This window comes from Gossypium hirsutum, chromosome D06, assembly GCF_007990345.1.
Source record: "Gossypium hirsutum isolate 1008001.06 chromosome D06, Gossypium_hirsutum_v2.1, whole genome shotgun sequence".
In the NCBI taxonomy this organism is placed as follows: Eukaryota; Viridiplantae; Streptophyta; class Magnoliopsida; order Malvales; family Malvaceae; genus Gossypium; species Gossypium hirsutum.
In genome coordinates, this window is record NC_053442.1 from 40,742,762 (window position 1) to 40,757,024 (window position 14,263).

Sequence of the window (14,263 nt, forward strand, 5' to 3'; positions counted from 1 at the left end):
GACCATATCCTGAGGTTTCTGCAAATAAAGAGGTTGATAATTAGTATTTTTGGCTTCATTCAAACTATTACCTCCTCTTTGGTTTCCTCCCCATCTCAGATTTGGGTGATCTCTCCAGCCGGGATTATAGGTATTTGAATAAGGGTTTCCTTCCCTATTCTCTACACTATTTACATCCAAAGCAAGATTGTTGACATAATGGAAGAGCAATTTGTCTTCGCCACACATATACAGTTTATTAGTAGACTCAATACGATTAAGTCGATCCACTAATTGTTGATACTTATCATCCTCTTGGATCACTTTTACCATAGCAAGTTTTTATCCATATATGAATCTATCAATGGGTCACTGACATGAGTCCAATGCCATGTTTTCAATTATTTCATACGCATCCTCGTACGTTCTATTCATGAGGTCTCCTCTTACTGCTCCGTCTAGTCATGATCTTGCATTCACATCTAACCCATTATAAAATACCTACAGTCGCATCCACTAAGAGAATCTGTGGTACGACCATTTTTTAATCAATGTTTTGAAGTGCTCTCATGCCTCATGGAAACTTTCCCCTTCCATCTGTCTAAGGACAGCAATCTCTCTTCTAAGTTAACTCGCTTTACTAGTAGGGAAGAAATTTTGCAAAAACTTTCTAGTGAGCTCATCCCATGTCATGATAGACCCTGGTGCTTGTGAATCTAACTAAGAAAAGGCATTATCAATAAAAGAAAAGGGGAACAACAGAAGACAAATATCGTCATCAGTAACCTCGTTATACTTAAAAGTATCACAAAGCTGGAGAAACCATTTTAAGTGTTGACGGCTAGGAAATATCAATTTTGGATTAATTCCCACCTTGATGACTTCCTACGATTGTTAGGCCTAGGGTTTAAGTTCTTCCTTTCCCAAACAGCTAATCCGTTGAGTAACCCTATAAAATAGTTAATAGATTATACCTCAACTCGCTAATCCCCCATAGAAGGATTAGTTTCTCATGGTTTTCATAAACAATATGGAATTGATGTAAAGATAAAACATGATAAATGAATTGAAGTGTAAAGTTTAAGAAAGCACCTGATTTATATTAAAGATGAAAATGAATCCACAGAGTTTGACTATCTCCACAAACCAGATCTCTCAAAATAAAACAACAAACTGAAAATAAACCTAAAACCTAATAAGAAAGAAAAACAAAACTGAAATTTAAAATAAAAATTATAAACTATGTAATTGGTGTCTATAACATGTGACAAATAAGCCTATTTATAGATTTCAAATGGATGTCGTCCTTAAACGTACGTTAGCTGCCATTCTTGAGTTTTGAGTTTGATTGTTCAGAGAAAAACACCACATGGCACGTGTTTAATTCCTGTCTAGAGTCGATGTTGCGACACACCAGGGCCTATGTTGTGACATAATAGTCAGTATACTCCTCTTGGGATATCTTCAGGGGTATGTCGCATCACTTTTAGGCAGTGTCATGACATCGGAAGTGGTTTCATAATTTTCTCCATTCTGCTCCCTATGTTGCAACATTGATCATTTCGTGTTGCAACATAGTGACCAATGTTTGTTTATTTCACCTCCTAATGGTCTCCTACACACTTACAAAGGAAATTAGTTCACTCTTGGGCCTCATTTGGCCCCAAAGGTCAATAAAAGACCTAATTTACAAATTTTATTAACTTAATGAAAACTTATGAAAACATAACTAAAACCGAATGGAAATACTTGCTTTGAAGCTCCTAAAGTGCAGAAATTAATTTAATTTGCAACACTGAATTACGGCAGATCAAATATTGAATCAAAACTTACTTGTGCCCACTTCCCGTAAGTGCAATGCTCATAGAAACGTAACTTACCAACTTTAGTGTCTTTTAGAAGACCTCTTTTACACAATGCTGTCATACCAAAGTTTGGTTAATTCAAAATCTATGGAGAAAGAATCATATCTAGTCGTCGCGATGTCATAGTGGTCCTCATCGTGATGTGGAAACAATTTCAGCTCTTCTTTGGTAATTGCAGTCGCACCAGTTACCGTTGACCATTGCAGAACATACAGGCTGCCCTTTTTTCTATCTTCTCATCACAACGAGAGCTCCACGAGAAACCTTTAAGTTGTTTGACTCAATAATAATCCTAGAACCATTGAACTCCAAAATTCCCAATGAGATGAGATTTTTCTTTAAATTGGGTACATACATAACATCTGGTAGTGTCTAAATGATTCCATCGTGCATTCTGTTTTGTACTATTCCAATTCCAATTTTCTTACATGGAGAATTATTCCCTATCAACACAACTCCACATTCATCTAAATTGTACATGGAGAATTAGTCCCTGTTGGGACACATGTGTTAGGAGCACCCTGGATCTAGGATCCATTTAGAAATAAGTTTGGAGCTTTTTCTTGTCGACACCAATAAAAAATCATTATCTCTTACCTTGGCTACACTAGCATCAGCAACTTCTGCTTTCTACTTACCTTTCTCATTGTTTTTGGCATCCCTTTTATTCTTATTCTAAAGTTTGTAACATTTTTCCTTAACGTGGCCTATATTCTTACAATAGCCACATTGCTTGTCTCGGTTTCTGGATTTTGATCTTGACCAAGACCTGCTATGATCTGACTTTCTAGATTATTGTCTGCCCCTTGCAACTAGAACTAAAACATGCCTGTTTGACTTCATATTTGGGCCGAACTCGTTATCGAGTTTATCTTCACTCATTATATTTCCCTTCACATCTACAAATGAGAGATTATCTCTCCCATAAATCAAAGTTTCCCTGAAAGTTTTGTAAGAAGAGGGTAAAAAATATAACAACAACTTAGTCTGATCCACATCACTGATATTTCCTTCGAGATTTTTTAGATCATTTAGAAGGGTAACAAATTCACTAATGAGAACTCACCTTCAGCCTTTCAGAACATGTAGAGACGTTGTTTTATAACTAACATGTTGGCAAGATATTTTGTCACATATAAGGCTTTCAATTTCCTCCATAACACAGATGTTGTTTTCTCTATCAAAACCTTCAATAACACATTATTCGTGAGACATAACTGAATAGTAAATAGAGCATTTTCATCAAGATCTTCCCATTCTGATTAATCTATATCCGCGACTTCTTCCATGTAACGACCTTTTTAATATCGTTCTAAATCAGTATTGTCATCATCTGGACTTACCACAAGCTAAAATTTGTAATTCCATTGAACTTCTCAATATCGAACCTTGTCCCAGCCATATCTAAATGGGTTGAATGTGAAAATTGAACAAAGCTCTGATACTAATTTGTTAGGGGATAAACCCATATAAACAACGAAAAAGTAAAATAAATGAAGAAATTAAAAAGATCAAAAACACAAATGTTGCGTGGAATGAGTCCTCAAAAGAGGATAAAAAACCACGGGTAAAAAGAAATTTCACTAATATATAAAATGAGTACAAAAGATGGAGAGAATCAAAAGAAAAACCCGAACCCCAAAAAAAACCCTTCAAACTCAAAACAACGAATTCTCTCAATCTGTATATTTTCTGTTGTATAAACCTAGGGTAGCTAAGGCCTATTTATAGGCTAAAATTTGTAGCTTTTATGACTAAAATATCCCTATGTTAATCAAAGTTTAAGTGGAAAACTGAAACAAAGTTTAACTGAGAGAACAAAATCGAGAAACTTGTAGAACACACTGCCATGTCATCACATAGCATTTGTTCGCCAAGATGAAGAACGACCAAGTCGTCAGACGAAAGTCTTCTTCTCGTCGTAATGTTATTTACTCATCGGGACGAGGAGTCTTACCTAGTTGTGACGTCACTCACTATTTTGGTCGAATGCAAGGCATATTTCTACATATAACATGATTTTTGCTTCAAACAAGCAGCACCATAAGTTTCATTTTAGATCAAATTTATTGTAATCCTATCGGTAATAAAGAAACCAACTTGTAAGAAACCAAACAAGATACGAAATAAAACTTAATTCCAAGAGATATGCAGTAGGTTGCAACAAAATTTCCTCTATAAAACAATTTTTGGTCTTTCTATATTGAAACCCCATTCTCATCCACCAAACCATCACAAAGAAATAATTTACTTAATGGTATTTGATACTAAAACCCCATTCTTATCCCTTGAACCTTCGCAAAGCCATGATTTACTTAACAATATTCAATACTAAAACCCCATTCTCATCCACACCTCCATAACGCCATGATTTACTTAATGACATTCAATACTAAATCCCATTCACATCCACCGAACCTCAACAAAGCCAAAGTTTTCACCACACCTCGATATGCATTTACATGCCTTACCGAAGGAATTAATCATGAAAATTAATCGTGCAATTTCACATATAGCTTGTCCAAAATGGATAGCATTAAATATGACAAAGAAACATTGAAGTTCAACCTATAGCCCCACCTTCAATATGACTAAAAATTAAACATCATTTAACATATTAAAATAATTTTTTTACATCTTTAATCACATGTAATTGTAACGCTTAGGTTTGTGCAAGTGTACACAGTCGTTATCAAGTAATGAGTAAGTATTGAGTTATCATCTCCACAGGAATTGTATTTGTGCTAAGTCACTTAATTTGTAAAATTATATTAACAATTTCGTAAATAAAAACACAATATAATTGAGAAGTGGTGATTAAAATATATTAAACTAAATGCAATGATCCCTAAGGCAAATTATGCTAAGTATGCAAACTATATGAATGAAATAGATTTTAGTAAGATTAAACACAATTTGCAACAATTATAACATAAATAAACTAGGAAAATTACTTTAATTAAACTAAATTTATTATCAACATGCTTAATAATATTGGAAAAAAACATTCTATGGCAACTCGATCTTTCATGAGTTTGGAAACCACATTAGGTCCTTTCAGAATCCTTTACTTAGTAAATATGCATTTTACTGATCCTTATTTACTAAGGGTTTCTTAGCATTCGTGTGAGGTAACAAGGACGTGTTAGGTTAGAAACAATTTAATCACACAAATCTAAAAACTATGCAGATAACAGAGCTTGGATAGAATTGTTATGCAGCCTACAATTCAATCGGGTTAGAATCTAAATTGAGCAAGCACATTTCAATTATGCGTCCATTAGCCGTCATCTGGTTAGGATCACTCAGCTAATTCAAGTGCATTTCAATCACGTATGAATGAAATACAGACTTGGTTTTAATTGGAAACATGATCGATTGAGGCACAAACATTGTAAGCATGAATCAAATAAATCTTATTTAATCAAAATAATCATCCTAGCTTAAATAACATTAAGCTATCATTGTTGTAAATAAGAAGAAAGAACACATAGCAAACATCTTTAAATTAAATTTAAAGAAAAGAAAGATTAAACCCAATTCAGAGTGGTTGTCACCCAAGACTCTGACTGCCGAGGCTCATTCGCTTCTTTTCATTGCTCCTTTGTTGGTGGCTCTCCAAGATGGCCGACCAAGGGCTCTTTAAGAGGCTTAATTGCTAAAATGCTTATGCAAGGATGATAAAGTGGAAAGATAGCTAAAAGAGTTGAGAGAATGATGAATGAGTGAGAAATGATGGGATGAGGGATGATTGAAAAAGTGAGAAATGAACTCTTATTTATAGGTGAGGCAAGGGAGCTAGTTTGCAACAAATAGGAGTGTCCATCTTTTGAAATTTCTTCCAAGGGTGGCTAGATATGAATTGCAGAAAGGTGCCTGATTTTTCCTTGATTTTTGGTCAATTTGAGTGCCACAACAACTCAGGACTAAGACTCGGTTACCAGCAAATCTTCGGGAAAATCTCTGATTTCTTTAACTCTTCAAGAACTTTGTGTAATTAAACCAAAAATGGTTTATGACATCCATGTGCAGCCAAATTTTGGGTTGGCTTGGTCCCCAATTTGGACGGTTTTGCAGTTAGAAGAAAATTCTCAGACCTGTCCAAAAATAGTAGATAGTTTAGAGGACCAAATAATATAATTTAACCACTTTAATTAATCAATTAATTAAAACCCAATTTATTAATGAAATTTTAAAATGAATCATTAAATAAAAATTTATATTTTATTATTTAATTTAATCATACAGGGCCCACTTTATAGCTTAAAAATATAATATGCTCAAATTAATATAAAATTAGTCATTTTATGCATGAAAACTATATAATAAAGTATAAAAACACATTTTAATAATTTATATGTCCTAATTTCATATTTTCGCATATTTCATTAATTTATTAAACAATTACTTGGTTTTTACAATAAATTTAAGTAAAAAGGTGATGAATTATATAGGAAAAATCCTATAAATTTTTTAGTTTACACACCCCCAAACTTAAATCATTGCTCGTCCCGAGTAATGTTCATGCACACACAAAGTCTTGCTATAGCAAATTTGCTAAGAGTGTAAGTAGCATCAATCTTTGTCTCATAATCATGCATCAATAAATTCATACTCATAAATCTTTTTTTATTAACAAGTAACTCATATACAAACATTTTGAAAATTTTATTCTAATTTTCAAGATATATCAACATGGATCATAGTTTGCATGTATGTCACAGCCATAGATAATATTCTTCATTCAACACAATTTCTCATCAATCAAGCAAAACAATCATAAGACTTATTTATGATCTTCATATGTTGAACTTAATACTTCCTCTCCACTAATATAGGTGACATAATCATCAAATAAATAGGTCTTTTATAAGGTTGTAATGGGGCTCGGTTAAAGGTGGGGATTTTAAGAGATGGGACATTTCGGTTTCAAAATCTTAACCTTTAACTTTGTCTTGTTTTTCTCATAATACAACCTTTTTCTTTAAGTGAACCTTTGGAACACCCCAAAACTTATTTTGAACTCAAGCTCATACATATTTTTCCTTTTCGGAGACTAAGTAAACTTTTGTTCGCTATTTCTTTGTCTTTGTTGTTGTTGTTGTTTTTTTAAGCATGAGCACATACATCTTTGTGAAAATTTCCTCAAATTTTGATTCCCAAGACAACCTTGGTTAAGATGGGTGCACAAAATTAGGACAATTAACAAAAAGATGGTCACTAGCTTGTAAACAGGCCTTAAAACTCAAAATTACAGTTTCAAGGGTCTAATCTCATCAGGTTGGCTTCAAAAGGCTCAAACAATCTAAAGAAAAATGGTGCCTATATGAATTTAAATTTTTATGTCTCCTAGGATTTCACCTCAAGAAAGTTACTAAGTCAATTCTAAAGATATAAACCTTCATGCATGTCTAATCTCAAGAGAAACTAAGTTTTCGTGGAAAACATTACCTAAGACTAAGATCATAAAAACATTCCATTTTCCATGATAACATACAATCACTCAGATAAAATCATCATTCATGCTTGCATACAAGCTATCTTATTGAAAATAATTTCTCTAAACATTCATTTATTAAAACATACTTATGAAAGAAAATATTTTGAAACATACTTGAAAACTTTAAAAAATTTGAGCAATTCTTTGTCTTACCTCCTCTTTAAAAAGAAGTAAAGCCCTCATTGCAAGAAAAAAGTAATGAATGAAAACTGAACACCAGGTAAGGTTGTAAAGAAAGAGAGGTGAGTCATTAAGACTGCTTAAATACCAAGTCTTCCCTAATAACCCAATCCTAGACATGTTCATTCCCATTGCCACATCACTTAGTCTTTTTCTTTCTAAAGAAGTACTTATTCATGCTTGCTATGTTTTATTTTACAAAAATTAAATCCTAATTACTAAAGAAATAAATTCCTAAAGACCTAAAGAAAATTAAATAAATAACAAGAGAAGAATCCCCCCTTTTATTTTTCTAACTTATTCCCCTTGTCGTCTTTAGCTTCATCTTCGCTTGCATCGTCAGTCTCTTTCATCCATGTCTCAAAGATAACATGTGGGAACTCAGGAACAAAAGTATTAGAGATATTCTTAAAAGTATTTCGAATTGAATCATCCCTAATTTTTGCATATTTCCAGTAAGTCTGTTGCTGATTGTGCATGAACTTGCACATATCCATCAAAATTGACTACTCCGATTTCCTTGAAGTACTTGCAGAAGTTGGCATAGGAGTTGTATATTCAGGTTCAACACTTAGCTTGACTGCTTCTTCTTCTGGCTCAACCCTAGGTTTAGGGTTTTCAGCTCCTTCAACTGGTTGACGACTATTTGGTTCCTTATCAGATTCTTCTTCTTCAGTGTCTGTAACTGAATCAGCTTCAATTTCAGTTTTATTTATTGACTCTTCGATTTTTGGTTCAGTTGGTTCCTCTTGTTCTCCTTGGTTCAATTTCTACCAACCTTTCAAGATCATGACTTGTAATACACCCTTGGACATACTGCCCTTTAGATTTGCTTGTGTTTTCACACGGGCCCTTAAACAAAGTGAAGTGATTAATGATAGGAAATAAGCACTTCCTGCCTTCTTTTTAGCACAATCATGAATCTCCTTAAGGATAATTTTTCCAACATTAATGGAATTTTCTGTCAAAATTGCATATAACAAGAGCATCCGTTCCATCGAGATGGTGGAACTATGTGAGATAGGCATAAAACTGTAGTGAACAAAATAAAACCATACCTTTGCTACTGGTTTCAAGTATTCTTTTCAACAAGAATGGCTCTCATACTTTCTTATAATCAATTTGGATCCCGGATTTGTCACAACATCAAGCACTTGTTGAAGAAAATCCCAATTGATATTGCTCATCATAGGATAGTACTCATCTTCTTCAACATTAGGTAAATTAAAAAAATCATTGATGGACTTAGAAGTAAGAGGTACATTTTTCTTTCGAACAATGACTTCAATAGCATCTTGCGTAGTCAAACTAGCATAGAATTCTCAAACTAGTTCATCATCGAGAAGTGACCGAGCATCACAGAATCGTTCCCATTTGAGAGCATTGATTATCTTTCTAATTGGCACAGGAACAACCATCACATTATTGCTCTTCAGGTTAAAACCTTTTTCCGGCATCTTAGGTTGATGATTGAAAATTGAATCAAATCGCTCTTTCACTTCTTCATCAACCACAATTGGGTTTCTAGGAGTAGTTTTTGACGATCTAGTTCTTTTGCTAGACATGGTATTTTCCAAAAAATTCAGTAGAGTTTCTACACAAGAGAGAAAAGAGAAATCAACAAAGTTGGTATAACTTGCTACGGTAAAAATCTTGCAACAGCAAGGATGGTGCAGCGGCAATCTCTTTGTGGTTGCAATAGGGAATTTCGACAAAAAGAAAGAAAAGGACTAGGGTTCTTTCGAGATTTGAGGTTGACGGCACAAAAGGGAGATTTAGGGATTTTTAAGGATTTTTAGGGTGTAAGCAAATTGCTTTGAGGGATATGAAAATTAGTAGAATGAAGAGGGGTTTATATAGGGAAAAATTAGGGCAACATGTAGCAAAAATATGGCTACAAGTAATGGGTGTGACGACAAGGCATAGATTTTTCCCTCCTTTTTGTTGTCTTAGGCCTCAAACTTAGACTGTATCTTAAAAAAACTGATTAGTACTTGGGCCAAATTTGACCCCCTTTATTAACATAAAAATTTAAAATTTAAACTGAACAAAATGAAACTTAAAAATTTTTAATTAGAAAATTTTTTCTTAACAAATTACATTAAATTAATTCCAAGGAAAGGTTTGAGGGGTCAGAGCGGTCCCGCTTAAGTTCCAATCTCCTTAGAAAGAATTAATTAAAGGTAATAAATTAAGAAAATAAGTTCTAATTATTTATTTATTTACACAATGAGTTCATGAAAAATTAAGGGTCTATTAAGATGAGTTAGGATCCAATTCGCTCATATTCACCATCCCAGTAGTGTTTTTTAAAACGTACCTCCATAATTGTCGTTTAATTCAATAGCTCCATAAGGATAAACTCGGTAGATGGTATAAAGTCTTTTCCATCGGGATTTTAGCTTCCCAGGAAATAGATTCAACCTTGTATTAAACAACAACAGCTTCTGACCTTCTTTAAACTTGCAAAGTTGTATATGAGTATCATGTCATCTCTTTAATCTTTCTTTACACATTTTGACATTCTCATAGGAAAACAACCTCAACACTTCCAACTCATCCAGTTGTAACATCCTTATCTTACCGGCTTGCTTAAGATCAAAATTTAACTCCTTCAAAGCCTAGTGAGCTTTGTTATCCAATTGTAATGGCAAATGACATGCCTTACTAAAGACTAACCGATAAGGAGTCATTCCTAACAGAGTCTTAATGGCTATTCGATAGGCCCATAATGCATCATCGAGCCTTCAAGATCAATCTTTTCTGCTAGGGTATACTACCTTTTCAAGGATACCTTTGATATCACGGTTCACTCTTTCAACTTGCCCATTGGACTGGGGGTGATAGGTAGTAGCAATGTTGTGCTTCACATCATATTTTTCAAGCAACCACTTAAGCCATTTGTTCACAAAGTGAGAACCTTCACCACTAATAATAACTCTTGGTGTCCCAAATCTTGTAAACACATGCTTATGTAGAAATCGCATGACTACCTTAACATCATTTGTAGGGTATGTTTCAGCTTCAACCCACTTGGATACATAGTCCACAACAACTAAGATGTATTTTTGTTCTCATACGAAGAAGGAAACGGACCTCAAAAGTCAATGCCCCATACGTTGAATAATTCAATCTCCAAAATATTTGTTAAGGGCATCTCATTTGTCCTTCATATATTTCTGGTTCTTTGGCACTTATCGCAGTTCTTTACATAAGCGTAAGCATCTTTAAATAATGTACGACAAAAGAAACCTGCTTTCAAAATCTTTTCTGTAGTACATGAACCACCAAAGTGTCCCCCACTTAGAGATGAATGGCTATGATATAAGATCTCAACAATCTCACTTTTAGCTACACACTTTTGGATTATATTATCTGCACACTGTTTAAACAAAAATGGATAATTAGCAACTGTCATGAAGGAATTTTTTTCTTTGTTGGTATGTCATTTCTCGAGGAATTATTCCACATGCAAGATAATTAGCAAAATCAGCAAACCAAGGTGTTCCATGAATTTGACTCACCTGAAATAAGTTCTCATCTGGGAAATTCTCGTTGATAGGCACACGTGATCGAGTTACCTCATCTTACTCTAACCTCGACAGATAAGCAGCTACTTGATTTTCAACACCTTTTCTGTCTTGGATCTCAAGGTCAAATTCTTGGAGTAAAAGTATCCACCGAATCAAACTCGGTTTCGCATATTTCTTCGTGAGCAAGTATTTAATGGCCGCATGGTTAGTAAATACTGTAACTTTGGTGCCTATAAGATATGAGCGGAATTTTTCAAAAGCAAAAACTATAGCAAATAGTTCCTTTTCAGTTACCGTATAATTGAGTTGGGCTCCTTTCAAGGCTCTACTTGCATAGTAAATGGGGTGGAACACTTTATTTTTTCTTTGACCCATCACAGCTCCAACAGCATAATCATTTGCATCGTACATCAACTCAAAAGGTGTGCTCCAATCGGGTGTAATGATTACTGGGGCTGAGATTAACCATTTTTTCAACTCTTCAAAAGCTTCTAAACATGCTTTGTTGAAATCGAACATTGTATCTTTCTCTAACAACAAACATAGCATCTTAGAAATTTTCGAGAAATATTTGATAAACCTTTCGTAAAAATTGGCATGGCCTAAGAAACTTCTGACTCCTTTCACATTAATTGGGGCCGGTAATCTTTCAATTATATATACATTTGCTTTGTCAACTTCAATTCCTTTTTTTGAAATTATATGCCTTTGTTTTGTCGACTTCAATTCCTTTCTTTGAAATTCTATGGCCTAAGACAATCCCTTCATTAACCATAAAATGGCAGTTCTCCCAATTAAGACAAGATTTGTCTCTTCGCATCTCTTCAGTTTCTTAGCCAAATTACTGAAACAGATATCATAAGTATTACCAAAAGCAAAAAAATCATCCATGAAAACCTCAACAAAATTTTCAACCATATCAGTAAATATTGCCATCATGCATCGTTGAAAAGTTGCAGGTGCATTGCTTAAACCAAAAGGAATTCGCCTAAAAGCAAACATACCATATGGACAAGTAAAGGTTGTCTTATGTTGGTCCTCTGGGGCTACAACTATTTGGTTATATCCCAAATAGTCATCTAAAAAACAATAGAATTCATTACTTGCCAATCGATCTAACATCTGATCCATAAAAGGTAATAGAAAATGGTCATTCCGAGTGGCTTTATTCAGCTTTCTGTAATCAATACAGATTCTCGAAATTGTAACAGTTCTTGTTGGAATTAACTCGTTACGCTCATTTTCAACAATCGTGATTCCTCCTTTCTTTGGCACACATTGCACCGGACTTACCCACGAATTATTTGAAATAGGATAGATGATTCCTACATCTAACCATTTGATCACTTCCTTTCTCACAACTTCTTTCATAATAAGATTGAACCTCCTTTACCCATCAATTCGAGCTCTTTCACCTTCTTCTAAAATGATTTTATGCATGCAAAAAGAAGGGTTTATACCTCAAATATCAGCTATGGTCCAACCAATTGCTTTCTTAAATTTCTTTAGAATAGCAATTAGTTGCTCCTCCTGATCTTTCATTAGTTCTGCTGAAATAATAACGGGAAAAGTAGAATAGTCACCTAAATAAACATATTTCAAATGGGAAGGAAGTACCTTTACTTCGAGTTTAGGTGGGTCTTCAATTGACAACTTGGGTTGCACAAATTCTCTAACTTCTAACTCCAACAGTTCAAACTGTGTGGATTGAATAAAATTTCTTGGATTGGCTTCCATCAAAGCCATGTTTTCTTCACCTTCTTCATCCTCCAAAGGGTCAAACTCTAAGGCTTTCTCCAATGGATTTTCCTCAAAATTGTTTTCCAAAGAAACCAAGGTTTCTATCTCTTCCATAACTGAACACTCATTTGCCGGATCGGGAAATTTCATCGCTTTAAGAATGTTAAAAGTTACTTGGTCATTTTGAACTCGCATGGTGAGTTCACTTTTCTGCACATCAATTAAAATTCTCCATGTGGCTAGGAAAGGTCTCCCAAGGATAATTGACACTTCCTTATCTACTTCAAAATCTTCTTGGACAGTATATCCTTCATAAGCTTCACATAATCCAGCATTTGTTCTAAAGCCTCTACCAACGGAATATTGATGTGTAACTGCTTCAGAACATCCAAAAACTTCTTGAATTGCACCTCCTATTTCTACTTGTGTTGCTGCAATCTTTGCTGATATGAAGGTGATTGAACTTTCGGTTGAACCGAATAACTTTTCTGAGTAGGTAAATCTGCATCCAAAGAAGTTGTTAAAATATTTGAATTCAGTAGGTCAGGGTTTACCTTGTTAGACTTTGCAGATTCTGATTACTTTGGTGTAGGAACTTCAAACGCTGTTGACTTTCCTCCTTTTCAACATGCTCATCTTCAGCATCAATCAATCGGGGTTCCAGAGTCTCTCCACTTCGCAATGCCACTGCCTTGATATGTTCTTTACTCAAATTTTTTAGATTCTCAGTATCACTCGGCAAGGTTCCTTCTGGTCTATTACGAAGCTCCGTAGCTAACTAACCCATTTGGTTTTCCAAATTTTTCAGTGTTGCTGCTTGGCTTTAGATCACAGCGTCATTCTTTACCATGTACACCTTACACAAGTTCTCCAAAATATTTGATGCCTCAGCTTGAGGTGGTTTTGGAGCTTGCTGATTAAACCCTTGAGACCGGTTGGGTCTTTGCTGCAATGAGTTGTTGTTTGGTCCATTTCCTTGGTTGCTCTAAGAAAAGTTAGGATGATTACGCCATGAAGGATTGTAGAAGTTGGACTGGGGTCTTTGTCCACTCTTATTTTGATATTGGTTCTCCACATAGTACACTGACTTGAGATTTGATGGACAATTCTCAAAAGAATGACCTTCCTCACAGTACAAACAGGAAACTACTTCAAACGGACTTGGTGGCTGAGCTGCAAAATTATTAGTACTATTAGCGGTTAACTGTTTTAACATAGAGGAAATAGATGATACCTGAGCTGATAACGAATTGAGAAAGTCAACTTCATGGACTCTGGCTACTCATCTTCCTAAAGTTGTTCGATTTGTTGGCCATTGATATTTATTACTCGCAATCCTTTCGATGATCTCATAAGCCACATTATAAGACATAGACAAAATTACACTATTCACAGAAACATCTACCATCAATCTTGTATGTGCATTGATACAATTATAGAATGTCTCCAACTGGATACAATGAAGA

The 14,263-nt window shown here is 34.5% G+C and overlaps 1 non-coding gene across 1 annotated transcript; it reads left to right on the plus strand.

The window, feature by feature from the left end:
- The first annotated feature begins 502 nt into the window (after nucleotides 1–502).
- On the plus strand, nucleotides 503–609 carry LOC121218825 (small nucleolar RNA R71). The gene has a single exon (XR_005915302.1). It is a non-coding gene; the product is annotated as a small nucleolar RNA R71 (small nucleolar RNA).
- Nucleotides 610–14,263: the final 13,654 nt, after the last annotated feature.